An 18,545-nucleotide genomic window follows, 5' to 3' on the forward strand; every position below is an offset into this window, starting at 1 on the left:
AGGAAACTTCTTGTCCTTTCCAGGTAGGAAATTTATATACTAACAACTAATAAAACTAAGTGTTCATAGAAAAGTCGAGCGAAATATGTGTTATTTTAATTGTAGGTTTGATAAATCGCAAAAGGAGTAGCACTTAAATGTATTGAATATTGTCATATAATAAATATGCACATAATAATGCATAAGGTTTTTTTGTTAAATATAAAAACTGAAATTATTGGAAACGTATATTTAGTGTATATTTTCGTACACGGAAGGTGAGAATAGTAATAGAAAGTGACAACATATGGTCAAGGTTAGTTATGTGAATAGGAAAATAAACTTTCCCATCAAGAGCAACAACAGCCAGTTGACCTCTTTGTAAGCTTCTCGGCCGGTTGCATTTTTCAAAACATAAACACATCTGATGACGAACGTATGGACTTCCCAGATGAAAATATAGCAGCACACTTATTGAAAAACAATTTTTGGATTTTTCTGCGTGATACGTCACGAAATTGAAGAATATAAAAAGCACGGGCAAGAGACATGGAGCATGACAATTCACATCATCGAATCATACGCTCTGGATCGAATCACCAGTAACCGCAATGGAGTATAGAATGCTTGCCGTGTAAGTACCCTCTCTTTTCCTATAGTATACCTTCTCCAACTTTGGGGAGGAGCTTCAGCAAAACTCTGCCATCTGGCATGCCTGAGAAAAAGTCATTCATCATTGTGGGTATAAGTCTCCTGTGACAAGCGACCCACTGTACTTTTCAGTTTTAAAGATTTATTGTCATAATTCAGTTATAATAAATTATAATTTAAATGGGACTTCATATTTTCATTTCAAGCCCTGATGCTTAATCTAAGTGGGATTAAGTTGCAGTGCACACCCTAACTTTTAAGGAATACAGTTTACTTATTTACAATGTATTGCGTCTGTATATTTTAATATTTTAATATCGACACCATCATGGTTTCTCAGCCCTTTAATTTATTTGAGGAAACATTCTATTTATTCTTTGAAATAAACGAGAATTTTAACAAGTTTATTTTATGGTACTGATTTATTTTTTTGAGATCTTTAAATGTATTCTATGCGAAATTTAACTACTATATTATGTAATTTTAATATTTATAAATAAAAACTAAAGCAATATTACATTAATGTTAGAGTATTAATATAAGAATTATAATTATATAAGAACATTTTTAAAGCAAGTGACACTTGAGTAGGCAAGAAGAAGAAATTAGTAAAATCATACAATCAAAATCCTGTCCATTTAAAAGAAAAATACTTCCTCATATAAATCAATGGGCTAGAAAAAAAGTGGCAATTCAACATCCAAGAAAACACACATACGCTTACTTTCATTAAAGTCTATTTTCGAAAGCTACTCTGAAACGATGACGTGTTGTTTGCCACAACTTGATGTTGGTGTAGTTTGTCACAATACTTTTATTGCGGATATATCAGCTCCTATTACAGTGAAGATTAGCACATATACTATTGGAAATTTCATGACGGCCTTAGGGTGAGGTCCAGAAACTTGACCTATTACCCTTCTCCGCCCATTACATGGTAGTGAAACAGATATTTTTTCCGAAATCCGATGTTGCCAACAAATTCGAACTCCATGACAGCTCTCAGCTAAAATAGGAGGGGGTGAGTAAAAGCTGATCTCCGTTACTTGAGTAAGGAATGGAATGTTTTAAATGTTTTGGCGAAGAAAAAAGTCCTGCGTGCTGCGAGTCCTTCGTGTTGTTTTGTTATTTGACACTTCAACAGAATATCTTTCTTCTTCCGTTAAGAAGGAGCGAACCATATTTCCTGCCAGTTGGTCAATGTTTGTTCATCTCCCTGTTCTCTATATAGAAAGAATGAAATAAACAAAGAAGGCAAGAAACACATTTTGGACTGTGCATTTTTTTAAAAGATAAACATGAATGCATCTATTGAAAAAAAAAAACACGAGAAAGATTTTAATCTATATAAAAGTATCTTCAATTCTAGTCGAATAATAATATCTGAAATGCATGATGAAGAAGTAACTTTCTCATTTACATAATAGATAAGGTAACAAGATATCAAAAATTTACAAACAGTGTATTTCAATTATATTTTACATTTTATTAAATTACATTATTTTTAATTATTTTATTACATAATTACACTATATTTTACATCGATTATTTTTATAGAATTCTTCACTAGAGCATAGGCCGTCTAAATTAATTTTCTTTTACTGAGTTTTCCTCATGACACCGGAAGAACATAGGCATAATATTAAATTTTCTTCTTTCTCTTCGGTATTTGACAGTGTTATGTATAGGCCACGGGGTTTAGATCGAGTTACCCAGGATGACCATGGTTAGTTATTAGCGGAACAACTATTCTCATCTATTATATTATTATTATTGCTGAGAGGTATTTACGTATTTAATAGTGATCTAGGTATAGTTTGAATGAATTTTAACATTATAATGAGAAATGGGGAAATATTTTGGAAAGGATGCTGACAAATAATAAGTAAAACGTAGTATCTCACAATTCGTTTGAGAGGAAAACGAAAATCGTGGACAATTCTGTCAAGATTTCTCGTTGCATAATTCTGTAAACTTTCCAATTGTAATGTGAAATTTAGCACCAGGAAATATTTATTGTTTTACTATTATAGTTAATGTAATATGCTTTGTTTCGGATTGATTCCCAATCAAACACAGAATTTTCAGTTTTTAATCTACATCTTTAGATAATTGAATTAAGAAAGAGGGAACCTTGGCCTAGAACAACAATCAAGAAAGCAATGTGATAACCACACATGACACAACTTGAATTCGTTGTAACATTAAATTATTATTTTTATTACCGCTAATCATAAAATTATTTATTAACTGGCTGAAGAACCGGCGTTCACGGGAAGAGTAGATTTATGGAGAATATTTGAAATGTTAATCATATTTGAACCCTTTTTTCGCATTTAGGTATTTAAATGGAAATTAAATTATAAAAGGTTAGGCCACCCAAGTGCTATTTTCAAAAATTGATTTTAAACTGTTTAACAGCTTTTGACATATTCTATATTTGAACCCTTTCCCCCTAGGATACGCCTTTAATGAAAGTGACATGAAAGAAATCCGACTCCAGTCAACTGTTACCTACTTTGCAAAATCCATTTGAAACAATCTATCCGTTTTTCTCATGATGATGACAAATAACATCATTTTAAGTGTGGAGGACACATACCTCTTAGGAAACTCATTATAATGAAAGAGACCTGGAAAGCCCAGTTTGAGCCAAGTGCTAATGTTCCAAAATTCTTTCCAAACGGCTCAGCAGTTTTCTCGTGATGATGAGAAGATAGTCTCGATTGTCTTCTTTACAAAATTTTCTTTTTACTTTCGAGTGACGATAGGAAATAAGAAAGTATAGCAATCATGAAAAAAAATTAGATTTAAACGGATTTGTACGTTAGATGATCCCTACATGTCTCAAAACGGAGTTATGTTCGTCCCAGTGAAAATATGTTCGGTTGCCTAGAGGGCATGTCTACGGTTCAGCGTATCGAGACATAATTTTAAACTTAAGGTTTTTTTACAAGATTCTCTAGCGTCATTTTCCAATTTTCTTAACACTTCTAAAACTACGAGTAGTTTACTGAAAGATGAAAATCAAAATTTGTCTCAAACTACTCAAACTCAAAAACTACTCTAACGAATTTCTTTTCGTGTTTCATAAATCATTTGGTAGAGCGTTCACCTCCGGTGCTCAGGATCCCTGGTTCGATCCCAGCTCGCGCCGTGTGGACTTTGTGGTGGACAAACACCGTGCTCGTGGGTTTTCTCGGGGTTCTCTCGTTTCCTCCCACTTTCTTCATTCCACCATTTCATGCATTTCTCATCTTCACCGTCTCCTTTAGCCTAACCGGCTTATGCGTGGGACGTAAAACTTAAAACATCAGTAGCGTAGACAGGATGTGTGTTTGGGGGGGACAAGTGCTGTTATAGGTACATATAGAGGAATTACAAACAAAAATATATAAACATAAAATATATATAAAAAATTACAAACATCAAAGTACCAAAGTACATTGTCGGACCTCTTTGGGGGGGGCTGCCCCCCCTTCCCTACGCCACTGGGCAACATGAGATCAGAAATTTATGAATAATGTATTTTAATTATATTTTGCATTTATTACATTATATTCAATTACTTTATTACATAATTACATTGTACGCGTATTACATCGATTATTTTTATAAAATTCTACACCAAAGCATAGGTCGTCCTAATTAATTTTCTTGCATTATATGCGATGTGGCCGTGTACTTAAAAATCTTTTATTTCTTTTTCTTTTTTTTTTTAACTAGCATTAACACAAAATAGAGCATGTACCTTTCGTTTGCGAGGGGGAGAAAAGAGCAAAATGGAGTCCCAAATCCACGACAAGGGGGAAAAAGAAAGAGAGGAAAGTAACTCCTAAACCCACATATGTAAGTCATAAATCAGAGTATAACAGAGACCCAAAACTATGGCAACGTTGGTGGATACACATTTACTTACAATGTCACTAGTAAGGGGATACGAGTGTTCGGACATTGCCGAAACCACCCACGGAGAGCTTTCTTGTTCTTGCGACGAGATTACCTGACGAAACAGCTAAATATTGCTAGGCGCTCAGGTCCGCAACCAGAGGGAGGCTAGGGCCTCCCTAAACTTTTCGTGGCCCCTCCAGACCTCGATATAAAATGCGATTTTGTAATTATTAAGTGGGTGCACTTTAAATCGGCGTTTGCCTCTGCGTCTTTTCTTCTTTATATAAGAAACTGTAGCTAAAACCAATACTTCTTCGATAACCTTCATGTCTTCAAACAAGAAACCAACTGAAGCAGGTCATTCTCATTCTACACTTCTGGCGCGGGAAATGAAAAGACCTGGAAACCCTGACTGGCTCATAGTATGATTTACAACTCTGGTGAAAGTAAAATTACCGAGTAGCCACCTAGGTCGCGTTCGCTGTGGAAGGTAACGCATTGTAAACGCTTTCTTGACTAGCCACAGTCTTAAGGCGACCCCGTGAAGAGTGAAGACAAATTGAGGGTGTCGATATTTAATACACTCGTATCTAAAGGAGTAGATATTTGGCAGCATTGATACAATGTTTTCCTTTTCATGTGTGTATGGGTGAATGAGAAAATTGGAGGGTAATTTTTAGAAAAAGAGCGTTAATTGAGGAAGGGGTGAGATTTTAAAGCAGATAGCGGACTTTGTAGTGTTGTATGTCTGTGTGTATGTGTGCCGGTCTTCGTTGTTCACTGGAATATTGTTGCTGTAATTGCATAATTACGTGTCTGTCCCTGATATACGTGAACTATTCTAGCAATGAATTCTGTAACGTCTCTTTTGAATTAGCCGTTTTCGAAAAGAACTTCAGAAGCAAACCTACTTGTGAAAGACATCGGAAGACCGATTCCGACTCTCAATATAACGCAAGTAATTAGAAGCCAGAAACGAACATTTACAAGGAAGTTTAATCTCAACCTGTACGAACAGCATAAGTGGTTATGTGAATGTGAAATTAAAAATGCTTTGTTTTGTTTTCCCTGTTTGTTGTTCGGGGCGGGGGAAGATGCATGGAGTAAAAAAAGGTGCGGATATCCAGCATCTGCACGACAAAATAAATAAATAAACATGAAAATTCGTCAGCTCCTATAAGACACGTTCTAATCTCACTGTGTTGGGAAGTGTGAATATTACTGCTCAACTAGATGCTGGTTATAGGCGGTCCATTGAGAATCACAATCAAAAAGTGACGCAACACAGGTACGTGCTCAATATAATCATCTATTGCATTTGGTTTCGTGGCACCTTCGAATTGGCTTCAAGAGGACATGATGAAAAACAGACTCTTCTTCAAATCGAGGCGTATTTCGTAGATTAATTAATTTCGGTGCAGAACTTCACAATGCTCTCAAGAGTCATTTAGAAAGCACAACAATTTTCAACAGTACGTCAAAAATCATACAAAATGAGCTTCTCCATTGCATGCTTGAAGCATGCCATGAAGAAATCGCTATTATTATTTATACCAGTTGCGGAGCCAGGGGACGATTGCCCCCCCCCCACAGAAGAGGAAACTTTTCTTTTATTTTATATATAAATAAAACCCATCCCAGAGTTTGGAGCTTTTAAAAGTAGCTCTAAGTAGCAGAATTACAACCCACCGCCCTCCATAGAAGTCGTCCTGGATTCGCCCCTGATTTATACATAATAATAATAATAATAATGAAAAAGGAGAGGTCATCCATTGTGCACCACCTAAAATTCAAAGCACGAGCCGCCACTGCTGAGCAATATGCGGCTTTCCACTTAATCCGCTCAATCTACATACCAAGTAACTATGTTTGTAATTTCGCACCGCTTGAACCACCCGATCGATCTCGATAAATTTTTCAATATACATGAGGTTCAGGCCTCTGAGTGTTTTTATTATTTCTCTTTGATGGTACAACGTAGGGGAGGGGGAGAGACAAAAATAACTCTTGAACCAGAGGCAAATCTCGATCAAATTTGCTACATAGATGAGTTCCGGGCCTGAGGGTTTTTTGTCATTCCATTTTGAAGGCGCAACTTAGGGGGGGGGGGGAAGATATAGAAAATTACATAAAACTCTTAAACCAACCGACCGATTTCAACATATGAGGTTCGGGCCTGGGAGTGTTTTTACCATTTCAATTTGACGGTGCAACTTAGGAGAGGATATATATATCACTATATTTACTATTTAAATAAGCTATTCGGTGACATACTGGTATCTACTTGGTGTTTCCAACAACCTTTAAGTTTGGGGAAGATCAGAGCAGTATTTTGCGTTACAGTAGTTCAGATGCTCTCCGTTTGGTGTCTCTGTAGTCAATATGAGTGTGGTTGAGACTTAAAATGCTCGTTTTATTTGCTTTTCTGGAGCGGTGTAAAGTGCAAATTTTAATGAAAATTATGTATTATTGAATGTTCGTTTTCTTAAACTTTTTTTTAGCGTTCTAAACAGAAGTGCTTTACGTATATTATAAGACGCTGAAGAATCTCATTATTCCCTAGAAACTCGAAATATGAGAAATGTGTGTGACACAAGCCTTCGTAAACAAAGACAAATTCTGACACTGCGAAGTGAGGACTACTCAAATAGACAAATTGCCAAAATCCTAGGTATACATCATACTATCTTTGGTAGAATAATACAGAAGCAAGGAGAGCATGGTAGGTCTTTTGAATGAGAATGGTGTGGCAGAAAATGAAAACAGCTGCGATATTGGATCGAGAGGTTTTTCGCTTGGCTGTATCAAACAGAGCTTCCAGGGATATGAAATGCAGCGATTATTTATTGTAATGCAGATTACAACATAAGCTGGATGACTGTCAGACGATTTAATGAAAAAGGGTTACATAAGAAATCCCTAAGAAAGAACCCACTTTTAACTAATAACATGTAAACGCTAAAAAAGAGTTCGTGAGTAGACACGGTACATGGAGTGATGAACACTGGTGGCACATTATTTTCTTGGATGAGGAAAGGAGAAAATGTACGTTTTCAAAAGAAAGAAATTTATGAAAGTGTCATGTTGTGCGGATGCTTTACTTCAAATGGAGTGGGATGAATTAAAATCTGGAATAAACAAGTTAATGCGGCACATTACATTGACATCCTGAACCGAAAGTTATTACAACCATCTGTTGACTATTTCTCAGATCCTAATTCGACGATTTTCCAAGATGACAATGCGCCGTGTCACAGAGCACGAAGTACAACGGACTGGTTTCAAAGTATGAATTTGCAAAGATTATGGTGGCAATCAAATTCTCCGGATATGAATCCTACATAGATTCTGTGACATATTATGTCACAACAAGGACATGGGAACATATATCAGTCTAGCAGACAAATCACTGAGGAACTGGTTCAAATTTGGTACCTCGAACTGGATATTGCATTAAGTGAAACACTTGTGAACATCATATCCCGTTGGTTTGCAGCATTAAGAGCTGCCCGTGGCGTTGTAACAAAAGACTGAAGTGCCATAAAGATTGTGATGTAAACAATTTTCTTTTTTTATTTACTTTCCAGGCCTTGTTTCCATTTTGTACTAAAACACAATAATACACTGAGCAAGGCTATGTGATAATATGTAAAAAAAAAAAAAAAAAAAAAAAAAAAAAAAGCAGCACACAATCACGTAAGAGTTTCGACACAATAATTGTGTCTTCATCAGACTTCCACTCCTTCTGGCTATTTGGGAGTTGGTCACCTCTTATATACTCTCCGGAGGTCAACTTTTAATTAGGCTCTGCCCCTTCGTTAAAAATTTTGCATGTGTTCAAAACATTCATCCTTTTACGAAAATGTGTTCGTACACCTCCACCTCTGCAGTAAAGGTGTAGAGAGAAATGCTATACCAATTCATTTGCATGCATTATTATTATATTAAGAATAATAAGTTCACATTTAGTGCAAAACCAGAAAACATACATAAATAATTACAACATTTGCAAATCACTTCTGAGAGAGCTGTCTTTTTCCAACTAAATTTCAATATCAGGGTTTTCAACTGTCCCTATTTTACCCATGTTCCACCTATTCCGCTACTCGATTTGTGACCAGGGAAATCAAGATGGATAACAGAAATTTAATTTTGACAATAAACACACACAAATATTCCACGGGTGTGGCAGTTTAGTGGTAGAGCGTTCACCTCTAGTGCTCAATGTTCCTGGTTCTATCCCAGACCATTTGAGTTTGTGGTGGGAAACATTGTATCCGTTTTCTTCGGGTTCTCTCATTTCATCCCACATTATTATTCTATTGGTTCTTTCACGATTATTCACTTTCATTAATCATCCGCCTCCTTTAGCCTAAACGGTACAATCGTGGGACGTAAAGCTAAAAATGTCATTTAATTTCAAACAATTTTGTGTATCATTTAGAGAAAAAATCACTGTTCGAAATCTTGTAAAACACTAAATTCCTTTCAATTTTGGTATTTTTTGCCGCCAGTTCCATTGGATAATGCTTCAATGGAGTCTATTTTTTCAATCATGAGAAATCTGCGAATAATGCACTTAACAAATTTCACATTGTCTCACTGCAAGATTAATTAATTTTGAAAATAAAGTTTCTGCTTACTTGTATATAATTTTTAGGATGCACAAACCGGAAGGGACTGTCGGGTCAGCAAATAGTACACAAACAGAAGTTCATAATTCTCAGCAAGAAAAAGGGGAAAAAATGTAAAAGGAATTTTTCTACCGGATTTTTGTGTACAGTATATTTTAGGTGTTTTCTCTCAGTTTTGAACCAAGAATGTCCTGATTTTCCACTTTAAAAAGTTAACAACCCTATATAATAAACAAGCTCTTATATATTTGCAGATTTCTTAAATCTACACTTTGAATTGCATAAGTTCGATTTTGGGGGAAGCATGAAGTTAGTTCATGGTGACCCGTTACTGCCATAAAAACTTCGCCATTTTCCGAAAGCCAAAGATGACTTTGTTGAATACCAGTTACCGGCAGGGTGGGAAAAAAATCATGATTTTTTTTTAAAAAAATCATTTTTGTTGATTTTTTTTATTTAAATCGATTTTTTTGATTTAAATCAAATCTTTCACCTCGTATAATACAAGTCGCGAACTGAAGAAAAAGCATTACGAATTAGTATTAAATGCTAATTATGCCATTTAAATGAAAGTATTGGGGTTGAATTTTGAATTATCCCCAATCGTTAACCTATATCAATCCCAAACAATGTTTCTTAACCCTTTTAAATTATGGCTCTTTTAAAGGTAAATTATAGACTTTCAGTCAAGCTGCTACAGCATCATCCCTATTTATCCTAGGATCATGGTACATACATCACTCTCTTTAGAATAGAACAGCTTTAGAAACGGTAACATTTACATTTCCGTATCATGTCCCTGAAGCGAGAAATTTTGACAGTAATCGGCATTTTTTAAACTTTTTTTTTTAAATAATTTTGATCCCCTCTGGATTCCTTTGTGTTAATGTACAGATCTCAAAATCAACTGGGAAATACTAAGGTGTGTACAAAATTTCAAGCTTCTATCTTAAGTAGTAAGGGTGAGGAAACTATTTAACAATGAGCTAAGAACATTCCCACAATGCCCCAGATGACCCGGATGTAATATAAAAATTTCCTCAGACCGGAAATGAAAAGACCTGGAAATCCTGACTGGCTCATAGTATGATTTACAACTCCGGTGAAAGTAAAAGTACCGAGTAGCCACCTAGGTCGCGTTCGCTGTGGGGGGTAACGCACTGAAAACGATTTCTCGACTAGCCACAGTCTGAATCGTGGTCAACGTCCAGAATGGTTTCAAAACCATCCCTTAACGCAGATCTCAAAAACAAGCAGGAGTTGTTGCTAGTGTGGTGGCCTATATTATAAGCGATCTATTTTGTCTTTCTTCGTCGAGGCAACATTGTCACTGCAGATTGTTCTAGTGCTGACTTCATGAATGTTCTGTAAATATCCAGCAATGATGAACATAATGCATGCCCACATGTCGCTGAAAGGACAGTATAGTCGCTCCCATGTGTTGCAGCATGAAACGCTTCCTCACGCACCGTGTCCTCCTGAAGTCTCTTCTCCACTGATTGGCACCATTTCTTGTCAGGAAAGAACTTCCCTGGTGATTGGGCAACGCGCCATTGAGGATTTCTCGCATCGCACAATTCCAGTAGCGTAGTTAGAATATGAGGAAGGGGGGCAATGAGGCGTTCACTAAAATTTTGAGGGGTGAGTTCGTGTCACACTACCGTAGTGCGTTCAATTGCAAAGTTCTCCGGCCGCGAATCGAACCCGAAACCTTGTGACTATATATATATATATATATATATATATATATATATATATATATAGAGTAAAGTAGATAAATATGGAATAGAGGTACAAATATGGAATACCTGAATATTGGTTCTGGTAAGGGTCTCCATCTATCGCAAGTGTGGTCAACTAGCACCCGCCAGCCAGCCATGACTTGTGAGGCAGTTTGGAGAGTGGATGCATGTCTTTGAGAAGCAGAGAAAAACAAAAAAGGGTTTTCAGCGTTTCAAAAATTTCTGGAGGTATGTTGTTTGACTTTTAAATCTGTAGTTATGTTAGTAATTAGATTATATTAAATATGTGTTTTGAAATGTGCCCATTCCGAGGTATTATTTGGCGGTAGCATTTTTTATTCACGGCATAGAATCAAGGTGTTAACAATAGGTGAAACAAAATATGGCGGAGCAACAAATATGGAATACCAAAGTAGAGATAAATATGGAATAGTATTCCATATTTGTAGACTCAAAAATATTTCTTTTTTGTTTCTTTGTAGATGAGTCTTCCGCCTACAAAAGGAAAGAAAACCGGCCAAGAGAAGGCAGATTGAAGATATGAAACGTGCCGTCACCGCCGTACAAGCGAAAAGAATGGGGTTTCTGAAAGCATCAAAATATTTTAATGTGCCACGTTCAACGCTGTTTCGTCACTGCTATGAGACACGCGATACAGGTGAAATGAAAAAGTGCCCTCTGGGAAGAAGAACTATTCTCCCAGAAGAACTTGAAAATGAGCTCGTGGAGTACATTATTACCACGGGAAAAATGTTTTTCGGGTTAACACGTAAAGATATTCGAAACATGGCGTATCAACTTGTCAAACGTAATAACATTAAGCATCCCTTTGAAATGTTAGGCACAGCAGGAAAAGGATGGCTGAAATTGTTCTTGAAGCGACACCGTGATAAGATTTCTATACGAAGGCCTACAGGAACGTCTGCTGCAAGAGTTAAAGGATTTAACAAATCCAACGTCAGCAAGTTCTTCGCAATCCTTAGTGAAGAAATGGAGAAGACCAATTACTCGCCAGACATGATCTTTAATGTTGACGAGACGGGTTTATCCATTGTTCCAACAAGAATACGGCAAATAATTGCTCAAAAGGGAAAAAGGCAAATTGGTACACTTACCTCTGCTGAAAGAGGAACTCTGATCACCATTGTGGTTTGCAACAGTGCAGGTGGGACATACATACCTCCCATGATTATTTTTCCCAGAAAAAATATGAGCCCACAATTTACAAGAGGGGTACCACCAGGCTCCATATTTGCGTTACGTCCATCTGGGTGGATCCAGGCGAATTTATTTTCCCTCTGGTTTCGCCATTTTTTGGAGAAAGTCAAACCATCAGCTGAGAATCCAGCACTTCTGATTCTAGATGGCCACCACAGTCACACTAAAAATAATGAAGTCATTCAGCTGGCTCGCGAAAACCACGTTACTATTGTCTGTTTGCCTCCGCATTGCACCCACAAACTCCAGCCTCTGGATAAAACATTTATGGGCGCTTTAAAGGCATATTATAGCGAAGAAGTTCGAGTGTGGCTCAGAGTTAATACTCGTCCGTTGACTTGAGTTAAGTGAGCTGTTTGGAAAAGCATATTTGAAAGCGCAAACAGGCGCAATAGCCGTCAACGGTTTCCGGGCGACAGGGATATATCCACTGAATTCCAAGATATTTGACGACCATGAATTCATTGTTGAAGAGTCGCAGGAAACCCCAGGGGAGAGTTCCACTTGTGTGAGATATTCGGACGTTGGTAATGATGAATCCATGACAGCTGTGCCAAGTAGATCGACAGCAAATGAGGAGACAAGAGAAGGTATTCATCTCACCGTTCCAGAGGAGCGTTCTTGTGAAATATCACACCAAACGCCGAACCCTCTAGTAACACCTGTTGGCATTTCGCCAGTACCACAGTTGCGGAGAAAGAGTTCCAATCGCGGAAGAAAACCTGGTTCATCCCTTGTACTAACTTCGTCCCCATACAAAAACGCTTCGTCACGATCCGAAGTTTACCCATCAACCAGCAAGAAGCACGGCGCCAAAAGGGAAACTTCATCTTCTCAAGGCAAACGTCAAAGGCAACTGAAGCTTCAGAGGCGTTCAGTGAAGAGTGATTCAACTTCTGATAAAGAAGATTCTGAGGACAGTTTATACAGTGCTCACGATACCTCATCAGATGGTGAGTTAGACTATCCCGATGAGAATCCTGCCTCTGCAGATGCCGAGTGTATGTTTTGTAATGGTCGTTTTTCGGAGGATTGTAGAGGCGAAAAGTGGGTCCAGTGCGTGATATGTGAAGGATGGGAACACGAAGAATGTGTAGGATATGGCGGGGGAGTGCATGTGTGCACTTCTTGCAAATAACGTGTGTCATTCTTGGGCCAATCACTGAACTTGCTTTCGAGCTCTTTTTTATTTGTGGGCCCTCAATTTTAGGTAGGTACACTTTTTTTATATTACTCTTATGTAGTCCCAAACCATGCAGGACTTGTAGACTGTTTGTTAACAAAACACTTTTCTACAGTTCTGAATCAATAATTGAAAATACCTTCATTGTAATTATTTTTAATGTTACATAGGAGCAAGTATTCCATATTTGTTGCCCTTTTCTATAATGGACACATTTCTTATGTTTATATGATTGTTCAATTTTTCCTTATATCCTTACGTTGTCACAGGATATATCGTTGGGACGTTACAAGTTAATTATGTAAGTATATGGCGCTGCTGGCAATTTATATATTTCATTGTATATTAACTAGATATAAGTAAAAATGTAAATGGTATTCCATATTTCTCTACTTTCCTATATATATATATATATATATATATATATATATATATAGGGTCTATATATATATATGTGTGTGTGTGTGTGTGTGTGTGTGCGTGCGTGTACGTATGGCGCGGCCGCGGTTTGTCATTTCGTTAGGTATGTCCTGGGTTCGAAATCCTTATATATTACTTACACAAACTATATTTTTCTAGTTGTGTTCTATCTAGGGTTATCAGAAATTACTGTTGCACTTGAATGTTTGATAGCACGAAGTATTTACCCGACCTGTACTGTTTATATATATATATATATATATATATATATATATATATATATATATATATATATATATATATATATATATATATATATTTCAGTTACTAGTAACATGGTTGCTACTAAGAAGGGAGACCTGATCTCCCTATATTTCCGCCACTGCAGGTTTCAAACTTCTTTCGTGGTGGAATCTAATTGTTGGCAGAGAGATGGCAAAAGTATGTGGCTACAACCGCAGACTAGTTTGAATAACTAAGTTGGTTTTCTTGCCTTTGAAAGTGACACACGTCTGCAGACATTTCAATCGCACCAATCCAATACTTGGAAAAAGCAGCCTTTCGTTTTGCTTACGTGTGCATTTCAAATTCTCGTAGATTTTTCCAGTACTTTTTGAGAACAATCTCTGACGGAATGTCATTTCGGAAGCCGACAGTAACATGTTCTTCGTCTTTTTACTATCGAACCTTCCATATCGCTCATGTTGTCAGATATAAGTTAGTTGTTACGTAAACAATATGCATAAAAATCGATGCCAAACACGTTGTTTTCTCTACTTCGAAACTCAGAGACTTACAAAAGCAATACCTGCGTAACAAAACTTGCCCGCGCACTCTCAAAATAACCAGCACAATCGTTTAGAATAATAAATAATGATAAAAAGAAAACAGAAAACATCCTAAGTGAAGAGTATGACTCATTCTTCAGTGGATTGGGAACAGCACAGAAAGCGACAGAATGTCTCCAAAACGAACTGTTAGTATTTCAAAAACTCATATCTCCCCATAACACACAGAAAGAGACTATACAAAATTCAATTGCGTTGTTTTATGAAAGAAATACAAGACAAAATATTTCTTTCAGTCGATTGTTTTAGTAGCCGCATTTGTGGAACCAAAACCTACAGCTATAGCTGGTGAGGGTGTATTCTACAGCATAAAACATGAAACAAAAAGTGTTGAGAAGTATATACAGTACATATACGCAGAGCTTTGATACGTTTCTTGAGTTACAATGAACATGACAAAAGGTAGGAGAAAAATGCGACTGCTCGGGCTACCAGCGACAAGTCTCATTGCATAATTGTCAAATTTAATCGATCAAAATCAACTGTAAAACGAAACAGGATATCTATAGAACTGATCAATCATTTTCTTGAGATTGGCCATTGAAAAACATATCCAAAATTACAATGTTCTACGTACATTAGTTCCTGAAATAATTATGACCAAATTTTACATGCTTTTAGATAAGGAGAAATTCGGCGCGCTCCAAGGGTTAGAGACCGCCCTAATGGAATCTTACATTGACAAATACTCTGTACAAATTTCAATAATTTTACAATTTTAAAGCAAGATACTGATATACATGATTAAAAAGTTATTAAATGAGTTTTTTTTAATGTATTCGATCTATAAACAAAATTCTTTTAATACTAGTACTCGCTACTAGTGCAATACAAATTTTTGTGCAGTTTGCATGATGTTAACATGTTCCATACTGAACATTTTACTTTCGTTGTTCACTATTTAAGATACTTAAAAAGACTATCAATTATCTTCCTTTCGTCAAATAATTGTGAATTGAATTCTCAAGATCACGGTGACCCCGCCAGCGAACAATATTGTACTGTTACTGTTACTGAGTAAGTGTTCGTGAGAAACACCTTGCACAAACACAACATAAATATCGGGAAATTTCTGGTTTTCCTTTTATTCTAATATTACTTAATAAATAAATAAAGTGAAATCTCTTGTTTATCAATTAACAAAGGAATATCATTTAAATTTTAATCCGGCTTTTAAAAAATTAAGTACAAGTGATTTAAATTAAAAAATCAACAAAAATGATTTTACACATTAATGTTATTATTCAATGTCTATATTTTAATGTATATTTCTGTTTTCTTTTTCTTTTTTTCTTTAAGATGTGGGTTTTACCACAAAAACATGCTGATTTTTAAGCTCGGGAAAATCCCAACAACTCTGATAAAAAAAAATAAAAAAAACAGCATAATTTTGATGTATTCCATAATGTATTGAATAATAGAGACACTTCTAACAGCAAAGCAATTTTGATTACGGCAAACTTAAGGGAAATTCGAAACTTACTAAGGACTATAATCATCTTTGAAATCACGCCAAAGTTGAATATGTAAAGAGCAAAATGTAAATGAAAAACTTATACAGGAAACTACAAGCAGTTCAACATTTATATACTCAACGGTCGTTAGTAAACTTAATGAAGAAGCTAAGGCAATTTTCAGAAGAATTCCGCAAAATGATGATTAGATACCAGCGGTCACCAGAGCGTCCCCCTTGAAACTAAGTTTTTGGAGGCCCTTAAAATGTAAGGTAATTATTCACATTATTTAGTAGTAAGTCTCCGTATAAAATTTCTTGAACTGTTCTTCTTTTGACTAGTATTACAATAATATCCTTGTCGCTAGAGACCATAATTTTGATGTTTGCAAGTTTTTACGACTATAAATTACAGTGATATTAGATCAGTTCTGCAAGATTGAAACGATTATTTGCAATTTAAATTATATCTTTTTTTCGAATACGTCTATAATATATCTTCATGTATAACCATTATATGCTCCTTGGCATTAGACTTGTATATTTATTTCATTGTGTTACATTTACTAAGCTTCTTTTACTATTTATTTAGCATTTACATTTGCTTTCTATATTTGTTTTCGGAGGTCCTGATGGATAAATGCAGCCACAAAAAACTATCTTCCTGCTCCCAGTAGAATAATTTGAGAATCCGAAGAAACAGCTATTAATCTGTTTAAAACATTCTCTAAAAGAAGTACAGATACAAGTGTACTTTTCCATTTAAGTGAAAGTTTGTGAAAGAAAATTCAAAATTTAGGACTCGTAGAAATATACGAAGAACAATCTAGATCAGTCCTGTCCAACGCGGTGCCCGCGGGCGCCATGGCGCCCGCAAAGCATTTTCCTGGCGCCCTCTGACATCGAACTCAAAATACGCAAAATTTCTTGTTTTCAACATTACATTTTCTTTTATTTCTGTTATTTCATTTCGAAAATAGTAACTTGCACTTCTGGCTGTTCTGAACTCTGGATAAAAGCATTCAACAAAATCGAAGAAATAGTTTCACAACAGTTAATTTGAACATTTGTTACTTTACACTTGGATAAGGCTTCCGCTATGCTATTGCAACCGCGGTAGTTCGCGTGCCTGCTGCTGGCGGCGCTGTCTGTCTTTACCCGATCGTCTTTTGTCATATCGCGCCTTAAAAAATTCCATTGTGAGGATAGACTCGCTCTCTCTTGGGGAATACTCTTTGTGTGAACTCTTGTGTGTTGCGAAAAGTTGCAACTGTACTCGCGACTGATTTTATTCAGTTTTTTTTTTTTTTTTTTTTTTTTGCCATGGCCAAGAGACAAAGAACGTATAGTTTTAACTGTGAATGGGAGGAACAATATCGTTTTGTTGAATACAGAGGAAAACCGGTGTGCTTATTGTGCAATGGAAGTGTGTCTATTCCTAAGAAAAGTAATGTAAAGAGGCATTTCGCGACGAATCACAAAAACTTCGATACTGAATTTCCTATAAATTTTGAACTCAGGAAACACAAAGTGAGAAACCTGAAATCTAAATTAACGCTGCAACAAAATTGTTTCAAAGGCCTGTTCAACAAGCTACTAACGTAACAATTGCCTGTTTTAAAGTTGGTTATGTGTTAGCTAAAAAGAAAAAGCCTTTTAGCGATGGTGAAGTAGTGAAAGAAGCAATGATTAGTGCCGCTGAATCCCTGTTCGATGTACACAGAGATAAAGATACGACCGTGTCTTCCATCAGTGCACTCCAGTTGTCTCACCAAATTGTTGCTAGAAAGGTGAAGCAGATTTCGAATAATCTGCAAAATCATTTGCACCAGGACTTGGAATCGTGTGATTTTTTTCGCTCCAGTTAGATGAAAGTACTGATATGTCCGACACTGCTGAGTTGTGCGTATTTACTAGAATGATTTCAAGGTGAAAGAGGAATTTCTCAAATTGCTGCCACTTCATGGGCATACTAGGGGGGAAGACATATTTAACATCTTTCAAAAGTTTCCTAAGGATAGCAATTTGCCTCTTTCTAAACTTGTGGCAATAACAACGGATGGGGCACCTTCTATGACTGGTAGGAATAACGGGTTTCTTGCTCTTTGTGCTAAGAATGAATAATTTCCAACATTTCTGTCTTACCACTGTATCATTCATCAGGAAGCTTTATGTGCAAAAGTTTTAAAATTCGACCATGTCAAGGAAATAGTAACTCGTGTAGTAAATTACATTAGGTTATCTTCCACTCGCCATCGATTATTCAAAAGTATTTTGAATTTATCAGATGCTGAGCATGGTGACGTCAGGTGGCTGAGTAGTGGCAAGACACTGGAACGATTCTGTTGTCTTTTGGATGAAACCAGGGACTTTCTTAAGTCATCTAAGGGTCAGTATTATCATGATCTCGATGAAACATCATGGTTGCTAGATTTAGCTTTCTTCGCAGATATCACTTTCAAATTAAATGAGTTAAATCTAGAATTGCAAGGGAAAGGCCACAACATTTCAGCCATGATAAGTACA

The 18,545-nt window shown here is 36.3% G+C and overlaps 1 long non-coding RNA gene across 2 annotated transcripts in view; it reads left to right on the forward strand.

Annotated features, from left to right (window-relative positions):
* The first annotated feature begins 550 nt into the window (after positions 1–550).
* Positions 551–18,545, forward strand: part of LOC145662771 (uncharacterized) — a 323,806-nt gene continuing 305,811 nt past the window's right edge. For both annotated transcript variants that reach the window (XR_014127101.1, XR_014127100.1), the window contains exon 1: positions 551–613. This is a non-coding gene — a long non-coding RNA (uncharacterized LOC145662771). The remainder of the gene's footprint in view (positions 614–18,545) is intronic.

This window comes from Thermobia domestica, chromosome 10 (genome assembly GCF_964235325.1).
Source record: "Thermobia domestica chromosome 10, izTheDome1.hap1.1, whole genome shotgun sequence".
Classification (NCBI taxonomy): Eukaryota; Metazoa; Arthropoda; class Insecta; order Zygentoma; family Lepismatidae; genus Thermobia; species Thermobia domestica.